Genomic DNA, 14,457 nt, shown 5'->3' with positions numbered 1-14,457 from the left:
GAAAGTTTTTTTTAAGCTGCTGCTGCCAAATCTGATTTATATTATTGTTTTAAGGTTAGAAAAAAAAGGTGAGAAAGAGGAGGACTGGAGAAAGAGAAGGACAGCAAGTGACAGGAGAAGGAAGGAAGACAGAAGGGAGGAAGAGAGGAAAGCAGGGAGACAGGGGTCAGGGAGGGAGGGAGGGAAGGAAGATGAACAAAGAGAGAAGAGCCGAGGTGGTGAGAAGAGAAGGCTTGCATGTTCAAGAGTCAAGTTCATACTCTCAGTGCATACATCATTAGAAACATATATAATAAACAATGTCAACAAACAAACTTATAGCACTTTGTAAAATGGCATTGCACAAATACTATAGTATGTAGAAGACTGCAAAGCAACTTGGCCTTACCAGCAAATCAACTCTTCACCCAACCAGTTAAGGTTCAGCCCTCCTTTGTGCCTTTTCCTTTGCTCACATTCTTTCCTCTTTTATAGGAAGCAAGGCATAGCAGAAGAAAGAGGGTGAGAGCACCCCACACATACATGTACACACAGACACACACACAGACACACACACACACACACACAGAGACATACAGACACACAGACACACAAGGACCATTGATACTTACATCTCTGAGTCTAGCACTTCTCTTGAAAGCATTATTAGGGAAAGGAGGAGATTGTAATCTGGGTACCAGCTGGTTTTTGAGATCCCTTCGCACATGGATTGTGTACAAGTCAATCTGAAAGCTGCAAGAGGTACACAGGGAAAACAGTCAGAACAGCAGCTATTATTTACTGAGAGTTAATGTGCTTCTAATGTGCTGAAAGAGCAGCCTGCATTTCCCTCTCACATCATCCCCACAGAGCAGCGAGAATGATTTTTTTTTCCATGTCATTTGTTTTAGGGAGCTTGGAATAGACCCAGAGCCTTATGCATACTAAGCCCACGTTTTACCATTGTTCACTCTCGGCTACTGCAAAGCATAGAGACATGAGGGAGCTTCCTCAAGCTTGTGAAACATAGTCTGAGCCAGGGCCAGAATTTTATTAGCCTTGACCACATAGTCCAAGCTCTTAGCTGTGAACACGTGGGCCCAAAGGGGAACCTCGGTTATCCTGTGCAATTTACCCACATGGAGAAGTTGTGTTAGTCTACTTCAGAAATCACCCAGGTACTCTGTGAGGTTTGCAGAAGGGTGGTACCAACAGATATTAGACCACTTTCCCAAGGATGATGAACAGACAGCTGCCCATCACCTGTCTTGATCCCATCCCAGAGACAGCTGTGCTAGATGGTCCAGCATGGGATAAATCTATCCATCTTGCTGAGAGTGAGAGTTGTCTCAGCCGTCCAGAGTTGTCACTAGGGAAGTTCATTTAAGGTTCTAGGAACAAAAGCTCTAAATAAGGACTTGCTATGTGCCAGGAAGGGGCTCATAATCTTCACATTATCTCCTGCATGCCCGCCCCTCCGGATCTATATGGCTGAGTCATCTCAATCAGAATTGATGACCCATGGGATATTCTGTCTTAGAAATGTTTCTGTTGGTGGTAGCCTCTGTACATTTCTCCTGTTGTTGTGGTTTTTTTTTTTTTTTCCTATATTGCTCACGGTGTTTGTGCAGCTGCCTAAGAACTAGATATGCAATCAGGGTGGTGCAATTAGATGCATTTCTTATCATGGAAGGAAGAAAATGCCAACTCAAATTTGATGCAATTTTCAAATGCTCCATGATACAAAATGATAAGTTCACTTAATTGATGTGATCTTAATTGGAGTCACAGGGGAAACTAAAAGGCACACTGAGTTCGGTTGTTTGTGTTTTTAATAGCACTGTTTGCTGAGATTGGACCATTATCTCCCTCTGATTCCCCAAATGATGGAGAGTTTATATTTCTGGAGTTTAATGAGAAGGGAATGCCATGGTACAGCACTTTTTCCTAACTTTTTTCTGTTGTGCTTTTGTTCTTAGAATATTTGGATTTTTATGGGCTGTATACTAAAGCTGAGCCACCATGGAAAGTCCTTAAGACAACTCTGTTCATATCCCAGTGATTAGAAACACAGAGATTCATGTTAATTACTATCAACTGGTGACATTTGCTCTTTTGCTAAAACTGTATTCAAGCAATCAATATTTGAGGCCAAACCATCTCCTTGAAATTGTTATTTATAATCATAGAAGGACCAGTGAACAACACTGAATTCCTGCTCCAATCTCGCCCTAGTCAGAAATAGGAACAAGAAAAACAACATGTAAGATCCTGGGATAGAAATATACTGTCGGTGGGGCAGGGACCAGATCAGAAGGCATATTTGAACCAGGAGTGGTCAACAAATTTAGAGAATGAGGCTGAATTTTACCAGGATGAATGTGAGTGTCTACAGTAGCCCAGGATGACAGAGACATAGTTTTGCCTTGAGCACGTCTTCTCAAGTTCCTCCAACTGAACTTTTACATATCGCCTCCATTTTTCATAGCTAAAATTTTTTAAAATTGTACATTTCAAAAAGGTTTTTTTTAAAGGAATAATTAGACCCATGTTTGATGGTATGTCCCTGTAATCCCAACACTTGGGAGGCTGAGGTAGGGAGATTGTTGTAATATTAAGGCCAGTTTAGGCTAGATAGTAAGCCTGAGACTGACCCGGATTATAGAATAAGACTATGTTTCAAAAATAAAAGAAGGGGAGAAGAGAAAGAAAAAGGATGAGTCAGGCAACATAGTTTATCAATAAATACACGATGTTTTACATTTCTGACAAGCGCACATTCTATAAAGCACCTTCCTCCAAGGATGTGACTTTGTCCAATGTAATGTAATTTAACCCATTGAAAATATTTAGCTTTTAAACACGTCCAGTTCCTCACACTGGGTAAGATACAGACTGAAGTAGACTTTAGCCAAATCTTGACATTTAACAAGATCTCTTCAGTGAAGTTTTGGGCTGGTCATCACTAATAACACCACCCATAGGTAAGTGAGAACATATCAAAGACAACTAATGCGCTTTCCAAATGGAATATGGGAGCACAGATAATCCCCTTCACAGTGTCCTAGTGTTTCTTAACTTCTTTTGGAATAGCCATGGACCCTAGCTATCTATGTTCAATGATATGGAAGCCATAAACAAAGACATGATATAACACTCAGAATAGAAAACAGCTTTGCCTTGGAAGAACAGTGGATGAGACAGGAAGTCTGTTTTGGTCCTAGCTTGTCACTAGGAATATGACTCTGAAGAGTTCCTCAATGTCCCTGGTTGTTTTATCCAAATTCTGGAGGAGTCACGTGTATGAGTCATCCCCTCTAACAATCTGAATTCTTTTGGAACTATGAAACAAGACTTGACTTCCCTGGGTGTACTCTGACTCAGCTAAGGAGTCCTGAAGGGAGAGTCCAGCTTTAAAAGTCAGGAGACCAGAGTTACAATTCCAAATCTCTAGTATGAGCTCACCTTTGTAACACTGGACTATGCACTTCCTGTGTCTGTAACCGCCTTTTCTATAAAGTTGTCTGGGGTCTGGGGTGGGAGGATATGCAATCTCATGGTGCTTTTCAGTCTAATTTCCCACTGTTCCACATTACTCAAGGTTCCTTTAGGGAGCTGGGGTGACAGCTGAGTGAGCAAAGTACTTGTTGTGCAAGCATGAAGACCTGAGTTCAGTTGTCAAGAATACACCTCCTTGTGTCCAAGTGTGTGTGTGTGTGGGGGGGGGGGTGGTAGTGAGTGTGTACAGTGAATGTTTACAACCAGTATTCAGTACATAGAGATAGGTGGGTCTCTGTGAGTGGTGGTTTGAATATGCTTGGCACGGGGAGTGGCACTATTAGTAGATGTGGCCTTGTAGGAGGAGTTGTGGCCTTGTTGAAGAAAGTGTGTCTTTGTGGGGATGAGCAATGTGACCCTCCTTCCAACCATGTGAGAGACACTCTGCTCCTGGCTTCCTGGTGCCCCTTTATTATTTGAGCCATACATTTTATATTTTTCCTTTCTCAGCTTGGTCCTTTTTATTAAAACGCTTTTCATAGAAGTGAACTTTAGCAATCACACAATAGAGTTTATACCAGGCTGTTTTGAAACTTCCTTTGTCCAAGCAATTCTAAATCTTCCCCTTAGCCTCAGGCAGATTCTTCAAACGTTGGCAAAAAGCAGCCATGTTCTTCACCAAAATATCACAAAAACAATTTCTAGATCACACTAACTCTCTTCTCCATTGAAACCTCTTGGGCTAGCAGGTCTACACAGTTCAAATTACCCTCAGCACCTACTAAGATGCCCCATTAAGTCCCACTTAAAACATTTCATGGATTTCCAAATAAATGTCCCCAAATCCACATTCTTCCGAACAAAAACATGGTCAGGTCTATCACAGCAATACCCCACTCCTGGTATCAACTTCTGTCTTGGTTAGGGTTTTCATTGCTGTGAAGAGACACTATGACCAAGGCAACTTGTATAAAGAACAACATTTAATTGGGGCTGGCTTACAGTTCTGAGGTCCAGTCCATTATCATCATGATGGGAAGCATAGCAGCATCCAGGCAGGCATAGTGCTGGAGGAGTTGAGAGTTCTACATCTTCATCCAAAGAAAGCCAGGAGCAGACTGGCCTTCATATGGTTAGGAGGAGGGTCTCATTGCCCTCTCCCACAGTGACACACTTCCTCCAAGAAGGCCATACCTACTAATGTGCCACTCCCTAGGCTAAGCATATTGGCTGATCAATGGGTTTTAGATAAAAGGGAAAGACTCTGTATCTAAAAGCAAGGTAGACAGCATCCTAAAGAATTGAGATAAGGGAGGTGCTCAAGAATCAGTGGGAGTGACCTTAGCTGTGACTCATAGTACTGGGGATATGAAACCTGAAAAGGCCATCTTCTCTTGCCAGGCAGGAACCACAGAAGATAGACAGGGACACCAACCCACCCACAAACCTTTCAATCCAGAATTTATCCTGTCTGAAAGAAATGTAGGGACAGGCGATGGAGCAGAGACTGGGAGAATGGCCAACCAATAACCAGCCCAACTTGAGACTCATCTCATGGGCAAACACTGATCCCTGACACTATTAATGATACTCTGTTATAGATGCAGACAGGAGTCTAGCATGGCTGTCCTATGAAAGGCTACACCCAGCAGCTAACTCAGACAGATGGAGACATCTACAGCCAAACAGTGGACAGAACTTAGGGGCTCTTAAGGAAGAATAGGGGGAAGAATTGTGGTCCCTGAAGAGAATAGAAACTCTATAAGAAGACAAACAGTCAATTAACCTAGACTCTTGGGGTTTTCAGAGACTGAACCACCAACCAAAGAATATACATCCACTGGACCTAGGCCTCCACACATATATGTAACAGATAAGCTGCTTGGTCTTCATGTGGATCCCAAACAACTGGAGTGGGGGCTATCCTAAAAAACTGTTGCCTGTCTGAAGGATATGTTCTTCTAGCTGGGCTGCCTTGTCTGGTCTCAGTGGGAGAGGATGCATTTAGAGTCACAGAGACTTGAAGTGCCAGTGTGGGCAACTACCCAGGGGGCCCCACCCTCTTGGAGGGTACGAGGTAGGGGGATGGGGAGAAGGATTGTGAGAGGGGTGACTGGGAGGGGGCAGTGAGTGGGATGTAAAGTGAATAAGTAATAAATAAGTAGATAGATAGATAGATAGATTGGTAGACAAATGAATTGAGGTTGACAGCTGGTCTTCACAAACTTATATAAACACATGTACACACATACACACATACACACATACAGAGAGGGGGGGCACACCAGGATTTCCAGATCTTTATTTTCCTTGAACTTAAATTACCTTCTGTAGTAGGAAAATGCAAGACAAATATATCCATTTTACAACACTTAGTAAATTTTTCCCAACACAATTTACATTTTGAAGTTCTGAGTTGCTGAAGCCAAGCAGGACTGCTGAATCCTCTTGCCTTAGAGCTTGCCATAAACACATTCATTTACTGTTCGAGGCAGGAGTTTCTTCTATTTTGTTTTGTATTTCCAAGCTAAGGGGTTTCCAGTCCCTCTAAAGACAGTTTGCTTCTAGTTGCCATGACCCAGTTTCTTCTCCTCTGACAATGTTTACCATCCAGAGATCAGACCATGAAGAAGAGTTTTGTAAATGTTCTTTAGACTCCCAAAGAGGAAAGCTGCTGTTTCCTCTCTTGGAACTCCTTTCCTGAAGACTTAAGCTCTGGTAGAAGCTGCTCAGCTTCTTATTATGATCATGTGTTCATTTTCAGGGTTCAGGGTGATCTCCGCCAGATCAGAGGGTACTTCTTATCTGTCTTTGAATGTCTAGAATTAAGAAATATACCCATGTAGCAATTGTTTCCTACATAAAAAGGAAGAAACAAGCAAGAAAGGAGGCAGAAAAGAAAAGAAGGGAAGGAGGGAGGGAAGAAGGGGTGGAAGGAAGGAAGCAGAAAAGAAGGGAAGGAGGGAAGTGGGGAAGAAGGGAGAAAGGAAATGAGGCAAGGTACTAAACAGAGGAAAACTACCGTTTTACTTATCAGGAACTAGTGAATTCCCAAGCACTTTGGAAGAGGCTGCTTGGTTAATGGTATCTGCACCAGATAAGGGACACTGTGGAACCAGGCACAGCTGGAGAATGAGTTAGACATGGGTGGAATTTATGCACATCTCTGCAGAGGGGAACAATGCTCAGATGCATTCTAATGTCTGAATTTACCCAAATACCCCATTAAATCTTGCTTTATAATGAATACAATGTCTTGTTAACTATTGTTTATTTGAAGCTTACATTAATGAATCACAGGCATTTATTTTCTTTGGCTTATGGCAATTATAAATTTAAGTTCAGGGACCTTAATTTTCATGTTTGTCATCTCCCAGCATAGACTGGGAATTATTTATTAACAGAATTGTAATCTTTGAATAAATGGCTGATAAGCACCACTGAGTGAATTTTCTAGGAATGTTAACACCAGGAAGTGAATTTTCATGGTGAATTTCAGTTGATGCTCTTTGTCTACCACTACAAATAAACATTCCCATTCTTCAGACACTGAATCCAGCGAGTCCTTATATAAACTGTATCTACAAGCTATATTATAGTGTTGGTGGAAAAAATATTTACCCAACTGTATCTCCTATGAAGATCAAAGATAGCTGTTTAGCCCTAAATCCATACCATCCTCTCTATGGCCCAGGCCACCATGGAAGAGGGGGAGAAAGAAGGTTAAAAACTGGAAAGTAAAGAGAAAGGCTACGGAAAGTCATCTCCTGGGCTAGGTGCAGGTCTTACAACCACAAACTCACTGGCGACTGTGGATGGCTGTACTGGCTTGTTTTGTGTGTCAGCTTGACACAGGCTGGAGTTATCACAGAGAAAGGAGCTTCAGTTGAGGAAAGGCCTCCATGAGATTCAGCTGTAAGGCATTTTCTCAATTAGTGATCAAGGGTGGGAGGGTCTCTTGTGGGAGGTGCCATCCCTGAGCAGGTAGTCTTGGGTTCTATAAGAAAGCAAGCTGAGCAAGCCAGGGGAAGCAAGCCAGTAAGGAACATCCTTCCATGGCCTCTGCATCAGCTCCTGCTTCCTGACCTGCTTGAGTTCCAGTCCTGACTTCCTTGGTGATGAACAGCAGTATTGAAATGTAAGCTGAATAAACCCTTTCCTCCCTAACTTGTTTCTTGGTCATGATGTTTTGTGCAGGAATAGAAACCCTGACTAAGACAGGCTCCAAGAAGAATTGCAATCCAATGGCCGCCCAGATGGCCTTAGTTAAACTAAATGGACTGATAAACATGGGCGAGTCATCCAGGAGAGAATGTGCTTAGTCCTGATGAGACTTGATGTGCCAGAGTGGGTTGGTCCAAGGGCAGGGGGCTCCCAAGAGGAGGAGGGGATAGGAGAAGGGGGTGGGAGGGTGAGACTGGGAGGAGAGGAAGGAAGGAGGCTGTGATGGGGGCATAAAGTGAATAAATAAATAAATAAATAAAGGATGAATGAATGAATGAATGAATGAATGAAAAAATAGATCACGAAACAAAACCAAAAGTCATAAATCTGAGAAAGGACCAAGGAGGAATGGGGAGGGAAGGGTGGCTGACAAGAATGAGCAAGAGATAAGGGAAGGCAAAAGGGAGAGAAATCAGAGTACATGTATGGTTGTGTGAAATTTTCAAATGAAAGTTAATTTGCAAAAATACAAATGATCGATAAATACATTAAAATATGAAAGAATCCTATTATTAAAGAATGTAAATATATTATAAAATGTCATATTGTATTCAATAAATATGCTTAATTGCCATGGGCCAATTGAAGATAAAAATGGATTAACAAACTTATAATTATCCGAATCACTGAATCCATAATTCCTGTGGTCATCAGCGTCCAGGGGCAATGAAGAGGCTTTCTGTTTGACTTAGTGACCCCTGATTCTTCACACCCACCTTCCTTTTCTGGCTTTCCAATTTTATGTCTGAGAGGGTCAAGCATTGTTTATACTTTTTTTTTTCAAGACAATGTTTCTCTGTGTAGCCCTGGCTGTCCTGGAACTCACTCTGTAGACAGATACTGTCTTGGCTTGCCTCAAACTCAGAAATCTGCCTCCCAAGTGCTGGGATTAAAGGCATGTGCCACCTCTGCCTGGCTCACACTTTTGATAGTAATGCCCTGTTTAGACACTTAACAATGTCTCCCTACACGAGCTAAAGAGTGATTTTTCTAACTAGAGTCTAGGTTTGCTTTGAGTTCACAACTTATAACCTGAAGTAGAACAATTGAAACTGAATTAGGAGACCAGTTGTTACCTAAAGACCAATACTATTAACAATGGCAGCATGAGTTTAATTTATCACATTGTCTGTCCTCAAGGAACTTTTTCAGGGGTTGTGAATGAAATTATTCATTCAAACATTCTGGGAGGCAGAATTTGGGTGTATAGGGGCCGTTTTATTGGTTCCCCGCTGGGAAATCTGATCCAATAGGGAAAGGCTGGGATAGAACACAGTCCAAGAATTATGGCTGCTATTTCTAAAGCTTCCAGCAGCTCAGCAAGGCTGATTTTACTGTACCTGGGAATGAGCCAACCTCTAGACAATATAAGGTCATACTGGACACCCTTAGGTAGCCTGACATTTGTGAAAATCAGGTTTCCTGCAACCAATGCTTTTGCACATTGGATAACTCTTCAGTAGATCAGGGTGTCAGATAGGTGGCATGGGATGGAATTGTTTCCGGAAAAGAGTAGCCAGAACACTCGTTTGATTTATGCGTGTTTATCGAGTAGATGCTATGTGCTAGGCACTACTGTAAAAGACAGTGAATCACGAAGCAGACATTCCCTAGAGCCTCTACCTTAGGATTTACCTTCTGTCAGAGCAAGTGTGTGCCCCATCTTGGCACACACACTGAGTCTGTGCCCAACGGGGTGTGACTGCCCCTGAAGTTTATCATAAAATATTTTCCTGGTCACAGAAATTCACATGCAAACAAGACATAAGTCAAGTGTCCAGTCACCTCCTCTTTATCTCTCTCATCTCTCCACCCACACCCCATGTTCTTCCCATCAGCCAGAGTCCGGATCTCAGGAATATCTGTCTCCTGACTTGAATTTGCTCCAAAACCCCACCCACTCCAGTGATCTTGTCTTTCAGGTCAGTTCAGCGGCTTCTATCACACTGCCTTCCAGCCTGACTGGAGCCTTACTCTGTGCTCTTTGCTTATGGTTCTTCCTGCTCAGCTGTAGGTCCTAATTACCTATTTTTCACAGGAAGGAGGGGTCTCATCAAGATCACAGAGCACACATAGGCTAAAGGGTCACTACCATGCCCAGTGAACTCCTAGGAAGGGTAAGAAGTATCCTGGGATTCCTTAGCCAGGAACTGTCCCGACTGTCTGTCTCCTTTTGGCTTCATAACCTCTGTTTGGCTTGTCGTCCCCACCCAACCCCCAGTAAAGTAGCTATCTGCTATATTAAGTGTGGCAAGCATCTGCTATTTCAAACATGCTGGTTGGTATTTGTCCACCTGACCCAAACCTAGGCATACCTGGGAAGAAAGAATCTTAACTGAGAGCGTGCTTCCATAACATTAACCTATAGGCAAGCCCAGCCTGGCGGTGGGGGTGGGGCATTATCTTATTTAGTTCCTGCCCTGACTTCCCTTCACAGTAGACTGTTACCTGGGGGTGTTAGTTGAAATAACTCTCTCCTCCCCACGTTGCTGTTGACTGTGCTGTCTTATCACAATAGATATTCTAGCTTACCACACTGCCACACTACCACACCACCACACTTTCTCACTTGTGAAAACAGATAGACACAAGTCAGAACTTCCATGGTAGGGCCTGGAGAGATAGCTTGGGGGTGGAGTTAACAGCACATAACACTTCTGTGGAGAGAGTTCACTTCCCAGAAGCCACTTGCGACAGTTCACAAATGACCTAGTTGTAACTCTAGTTGATGCCCTCTTCTGGACTCTTTGGGCATTGCACTCACATGCACAAACCCACACATAGACACATGCACATCCACAATTAAAAATAAAACCAATGGAGGAGCTAGAGAAAGTACCCAAGGAGCTGAAGGGGTCTGCAACCCTATAGGTGGAACAACAATATGAACTAACCAGTACCCCCAGAGCTCGTGTCTCTAGCTGCATATGTAGCAGAAAATGGCCTAGTCGGCCATCATTGGGAAGAGAGACCCCTAGGTTTTGCAAACTTTATATGCCCTAGTACAGGGGAACCCCAAGGTCAAGAAGTTTGAGTGGGTGGGTAGGGGAGCAGGGCGGGAGGAGGGTACAGGGAACTTTCGGGATAGCATTTGAAATGTAAATAAAGAAAATATCTAATAAAAAAATAAAACCAAAGTTTTAAAAAGAGAGAACGAGAGCTACCATGATTAACATTGTCAGTTCAGTAAGTTCATGAATATTCTTTGTTCATTCCCTCTCAAATAACTCGAGAGTCCTTTTATACCTACAATAGAGAACTGTGGGGCTGTGATAGGCAGCCTATTTTGGTTGGATGGGGCTTGCTCTGGTGACCCAGTAGAGAATTCTACAAGGGACAGAAAGTCGAGCCAGTTCCCAGAATCAGGTGCCTGACACCACAGAGCCCCCAACTCCATAATTCTGTGACTATCAGTCACACAGACAATGTCCCAAACTTCTGGCATTCTGGCTAGACTCAACCCCCACAGTTACCTGACTATAGCCAGATATGCTCCTCTACACAGCTACCTGATAGCCCAGCCCACTATAAGAGGGGCTGCTTGGCTCCTCCTTGCTCTCTTTAAGTTCTCACCTTCCTTACTCTTTAGCCCTCCTTCTCTCTTTCCCTTCCTCACCACCCCCTCTTCACATGGCCGTGTCTGGTCTCTCTTTCTACCTTCTCTTTCTCTCTGCCTTTCTACAATAAAGCTCTAAAACCATAGACTGTCTCTGATCATCAAGGCCTGCCGTGCTTGAATGATGGGATGGGCTTTCTCCTAACAAGCCGCATCTAACCTCCCTCCAGAAGGCCATCCTATGCTCCAGCCGTGGACCTGACCAAGGACTCTCACCCATGTGGGAATCATCCAGCGACCCCTCTCCTCCTGCCCTCTCCTCCCTTTGGCCCCAGGGCTGATGAGCCCCCCTGGGGTCCCCATTCTGTTCTCAGCTCCTCTGTGGTATCCAGTGTAGGATGCTGGAGGCTGGGAACCTGGTGCCTAGGGCTGCCCCTTGTTCACCACCCGCAGAGTGGAGTCAGTGGCTTCACAGAGCCAGACACCCACCCGGGCCATGAGGTAAGCTTGCAGCAGTCCTCCCACATTCTCCCACCCAGAGCACCAGAACTCTGGCGGGACACGGGTTCTTTCCCACTCCCCTCTTTTCCCCACACCCACGGCCCGCAGAAAACTATCAATGGCCATACCCTCCTGATCTTTACTGCTCACCAGTGTTTTCTGCATCAAAGCACGGTTTGGACTGGATAGCTCTCAGATGGCTCAATATTTAAGTATAAAAACATATATTTTGTTGCTGTTGTTTCTCATAGCTGAATCCACACTGAGATTGAATCATAAATTAATTTCATTTAATATTTAATATTAACAGTTGCAGTGTCCCTAGAGTTAGACACATCTAGGACATTTTTTTCCTCTTTTTTATTAGGTATTTTCCTCGTTTACATTTCCAATGCTATCCCAAAAGTCCCCCATACCCACCCCCCCAATCCCCTACCCACCTACTCCCCCTTTTTGGCCCTGGCGTTCCCCTGTACTGGGGCATATAAAGTTTGCAAGTCCAATGGGCCTCTCTTTCCAGTGATGGCTGACTAGGCCATCTTTTGATACATATGCAGCTAGAGACAAGAGCTCCGGCGTACTGGTTAGTTCATATTGTTGTTCCACCTATAGGGTTGCAGTTCCCTTTAGCTCCTTGGGTACTTTCTCTAGCTCCTCCGTTGGAGGCCGTGTGACCCATCCAATAGCTGACTGTGAGCATCCACTTCTGTGTTTGCTAGGCCCCGGCATAGTCTCACAAGAGACAGCTATATCTGGGCCCTTTCAGCAAAATCTTGCTAGTGTATGCAATGGTGTCAGCGTTTGGAAGCTGATTATGGGATGGATCTCTGGATATGGCAATCACTAGATGGTCCATCCTTTCATCACAGCTCCAAATTTTGTCTCTGTAACTCCTTCCATGGGTGTTTTGTTCCCATTTCTAAGAAGGGGCAAAGTGTCCACACTTTGGTCTTCGTTCTTCTTGAGTTTCATGTGTTTTGCAAATTGTATCTTATATCTTGGGTATCCTAGGTTTCTGGGCTAATATCCACTTATCAGTGAGTACCTATTGTGCAAGTCATCTAGGACATTTTTAAAACTAAGTTTATCTTGAACATATATAAGAGATGAAGTTACAGAAAAGAGGTTTATCCCCCTGAAGGAAACAAATTTTAAAAACAGAAAAATTTCATGAAAAAGTGACAGCCAAAGAATTAGATGTGAAATAAAGAAGAATAATTACAGTTTTAAAGGGAGAAACTGCAAGGAGATTAAACTTAGCAGAATTTCAGTAAGTTCAGGAATTGAGCAGTACTATGAGCAGGTGGTATTCGTAGACAGAAAGTGGAAATGTTGCACACACATAGCCTGTCTGGTTATAGCTCCACATAGGCACAGCATGATTAGTAGGCAGTTGCAACAGGTCAGTTTTGCCGACTGTCATAGAGCAAGACTCAGCTCATCTTATAAGAATACAGACAGTTATGACTTGCAACAATTTTTTAACTTTGCAACATGAAAGACATATGTATTCACTAGAGACCATAAGTGTTTCGTTTTAGTCTTCTATCAGGCTAGCAATACATAGTAGACACTGTCCAATGACTGTGGACACATCTGTGGGGGACTGTCTTGATTTGTAGAAGATGCAGAAGGAACTAGCCCACTGTGGGCAGCACCATCCCTATGCGGGTGATCTTGGGCTGTATAAGAAAGCTTCCTAAGCATGAGCCTGTGAGAGAGCCAGCTAGGAAACAGCATCTTCCATGGTTCCTACTATGTTCCCTTGGCTGTGAGTGAATTTTCTGGTCAGAGGTGACCCTGCATGGAATAGGAAATGGTCCTGCTTTAATGTCCTTAGGTGAGGAGCTGTGAACTAGAAATGTAAGTCAATACGCACTTTGGTATTATTATAACACCAAATGTCTCATTAAAACACCAAATGAAAACTCAAGCATCGTAAATAAGAAGAAAAGAGGGAAATAGTATTTAAGACAGAATAAAGAAAAGAAAAGAAAAGAAAAGAAAAGAAAAGAAAAGAAAAGAAAAAGAATGCTTGCAATAGATAAAGAAAATGCAACCTCTAATGTATTTTACCTTAAAGATATGAAAAATAAAAAGAATCTAGGTTTTAAAAAATGGCAACAGTGGCTGTGTTTGTGGTCACCAAGATGCCAGATCTAGCTGGCACTACCTTTGTGAACTGTGCTGCGCTGCTACCTATTTAGTCACACTTACCTGCAGTAAGTTCAAGGTCTTTCTTTCTTTCTTTGTGTCTTTCTCTCTCTCTCTCTCTCTCTCTCTCTCTTCCTTCCTTCCTTCTTTTCTTTCTTTCTTCTTTCTTTCTTTCTTCCTTCCTCTCTTCCTTCCTTTTTTTCTTTTTTTTTCTTTCTTTCTTCCTTCCTTCCTTCTTTCTTTTCTTTCTTCTTTCTTTCTTTCTTTCTTTCTTTCTTCCTTCCTTCCTTTCTTTTTTCTTTTCTTTCTTTCTCTCTCTCTCTCTCTCTCTTTCTTTCTTTCTTTCTTTCTTTTTTTTTATTGACTTTACATCCAATCACAGCTTCTTCTAGTGTCTCCTTCTCTTCCCCCCACCCTCAATTGTCCTATTTCTTTTTTTCAATTAGATGTTTTCTTTATTTACATTTCAAATGTAAATAAACCTTTCCTGGTTTCTCCTCCAAAAAACTCCTATCCCATTCCCCCTCAACATCATCTTTCTAAAG

This window comes from Mus musculus, chromosome 1, assembly GCF_000001635.26.
Source record: "Mus musculus strain C57BL/6J chromosome 1, GRCm38.p6 C57BL/6J".
Classification (NCBI taxonomy): domain Eukaryota; kingdom Metazoa; phylum Chordata; class Mammalia; order Rodentia; family Muridae; genus Mus; species Mus musculus.
Note: the sequence above shows the minus strand (reverse complement) of the source record.